The sequence below is a fragment of the Prionailurus bengalensis genome, chromosome A1, assembly GCF_016509475.1.
Source record: "Prionailurus bengalensis isolate Pbe53 chromosome A1, Fcat_Pben_1.1_paternal_pri, whole genome shotgun sequence".
NCBI classification, from domain to species: Eukaryota; Metazoa; Chordata; class Mammalia; order Carnivora; family Felidae; genus Prionailurus; species Prionailurus bengalensis.
The window spans coordinates 94,628,868-94,631,643 of record NC_057343.1 but is presented as its reverse complement, the minus strand read 5'-3'; positions in this window follow the sequence as shown (position 1 = coordinate 94,631,643).

Below are 2,776 nucleotides of genomic sequence, written 5' to 3'. Positions count from 1 at the left end.
TACAAGCGTATTCTTATTAACTCTTAAGACTGGATGCTTTGATAGTGTACTTCTGTTTCCAAACATACCACCTCGGTAATTTATGGTCAGAACTGTTAGAGATAGCATTATTGTTCATACTTCTGTGTAAAAAACAAGGATGGATTTGTACAGTTTGTTCTAATTTCTTTTCTAGTGAAAACCACAGAAACGAAGATAGGAAAAGACGTTCAGTGCATGGGAGAGGGGCTGCTTTTAACTCTTAGCCTTGTATTTTAATGAGTTTGGTATTAGGTATCAGAAGTATGTCATAAATATATTACTGTGAAGGTAAATCCCATCAATTTATTTCCATCACTTTTTTTTTAATTTTTTTTTCTTTTTTTTTTTTTTTGAGAGAGAGAGAGAGAGAGCGCGTGCTAGTGAGGGAGACAGAATCTGAAGCAGGCTCCAGGCTCCAAGCTGTCAGCACAGAGCCTGATGCAGGGCTCGAACTCAAACTGTGAGATCACGACCTGAGCTGAAGTCAAACGCTTAACTGACTGAGCCACCCAGGCACCTCTATTTCCATCACTTTTAAGTCATAAAATCTAAGCAGTCCTTGTCTTTTTCTTATTTGTAAGTTTCCTAATAACAAAAACTTTTAATAGGTCCAGAAAATGCTCTGGGCTGTAATTTCTAAACTCTAACCATAAATTGAAATATCTGATTGTATAGGTGTTTTTCCCTTCTTAAACCATTAATCTTCCTTACCAGTAGTAACAAGGACCCTTTTAAACCTTAGTTGTCCTTAACCTTGGTTCTATGCTTTTCTCCTGACGAGTGCCACCAAAATGTAAGAGGAAATCTTACCAAATTTATAAGGATATGAAAATTATATTGTTAAGGATTGGAACCAAAAAAGCCTTATGTCTCTAGGATACTCTGTTTCTTCAAGATACTTTTTATGCTTTTTTTCCATATCTTTACTATCAGAACATTCTTTCTTTCTTCTTAATCTCCTTGATCTATTCTGCCCTTCCCCCTACTCGGGTCCCCTCTGGCAAACACCAGTTTGTCCTCTGCATTTAAGAACCTTGTGCTTAGATTTCACATGGAAGTGAAATCATATGGTATTTATCTCCCTCTGACTTACTTCACTTACCACAATACCCCCCAGAATGTTCTTTCTTAAGTAATTTTGGGTTGTGGGATTTGTAAAATAATTGGCTCCTGGGTGTCATCGTGTTACCTTACATTTTATTGTGAAGATAACATTTAAATAAGATTTTCTCTTCCAGAAATTAACTCACCTTTATAGAACTATTTCAGTTTCATTTTCCTAGTCTAATATTTATGTCTGATTTCAAAAGTGAATAATTTCTCTGCCTTAAAAGACAATTTAAACTTATAAAAGGATACATTTAAGACATTCATATGGAAGAATGATTTGATGAGGGGTCATTCCGCTAAGACATTAACCACTGTATACTTTGGTGTAAGTCAGGGAATGGAATGGTTTAAAGTATTTGACATTATTGCCAAAAGTAAAAATGGAAAAAAAGTGATAAAGTCTGTTACAGAAAAACTATGTCCAAACCTTCCCAATAATCAGTCTCTTATAATGTGAGGTCTGCTTGGTTATTTTAGATGTAAAATTTGATGCTTATTAATTTACTCTCTTCCTTTTCTGAAAGACCAAATATAACTTTGTTAATGGCAGGTTTCCTTTGTTTACATAATAGATAACCAGGACTAATTGATCCTAGGAGTGATATTTATTTTTAAAGTCTTTTCATCCTTGTAATTGAATGTCTTTGTAGATGATAATATCACTTATAATAATACTTAGCTCTAAAACTTAGCAGGCACCTTGATTCCCTGTTTTTAAAAACGTGCTTATTTAATATATTCATTACAAGGACTCAACTGGAGACTTAGGAAATCAAAAAGAAAACAAAAGTTAAACCACAGCTTGAAATAACAGAGTTGTTTACAGACCATCCAGGAAAAAAGAAAAAGACAGCACAGGGAGTGAGGCCAGACAGCCAGGGTCAGGGCTCTTACCGGGGACACCTGCTCTGGGGACATTTCTTACAGGTACTTGGAGGTTGTGGGTGTTCACAGAGTTGAGCAACATGTGTTCACAGAGGGCTGCCAATGTTGGATCCTCGTAGCAGGCTCTGCTCTGAGAGCTGGATGGTCCTGACATCACACAGGGCAGGGTCCTTGTCCTCCAGGATGTCCAGGCAGCCATGGCCATGGTGTGCATGGGCCTGAGGGGGCTTCCTCACAGGCATGCTGTGACAGGAGCCACAGGGGAACCCCAGGGAGAGCTGCTACCTCAGGTCTTCCCAGACTCTTCCATGGATGGTCCCCACCCATTTGGAAAGGTGGTCTGATGGAGGGACTGGCAGAAATTCCCTGGTTGCCGGAATTCGTGAGGATCCTCAGCGCCTGCTGGAAACTCTGGTCCCCAGGGCCCTGATGGCACCCGCACCGGGCCCTGTCCTTTATGTCTGGATGGTTCTGGGAGCCATCCCCACCTAGATTCTTTAATAGCACCATTAATAGCAGTTTATTGTTGAGCTGGTCCTACCGAATTTCTGCTGTGCCAGACACTGTGCCAAATGACGATTACTGTGTCCACTCACTGTCAAAGACTTGGGGAAACCAGCCAAAAGAAAACCACCAGTCTTTCTTCCCAGTTACACACAGCTAATGCAAAGGTGTGTTTTCTACTGTTTGTTGTTTTAAATCTTAAATTCTCTCGGGACAAGCAAGTTCTTAAAATAGTGGACGGCATCTAAAATTCAGG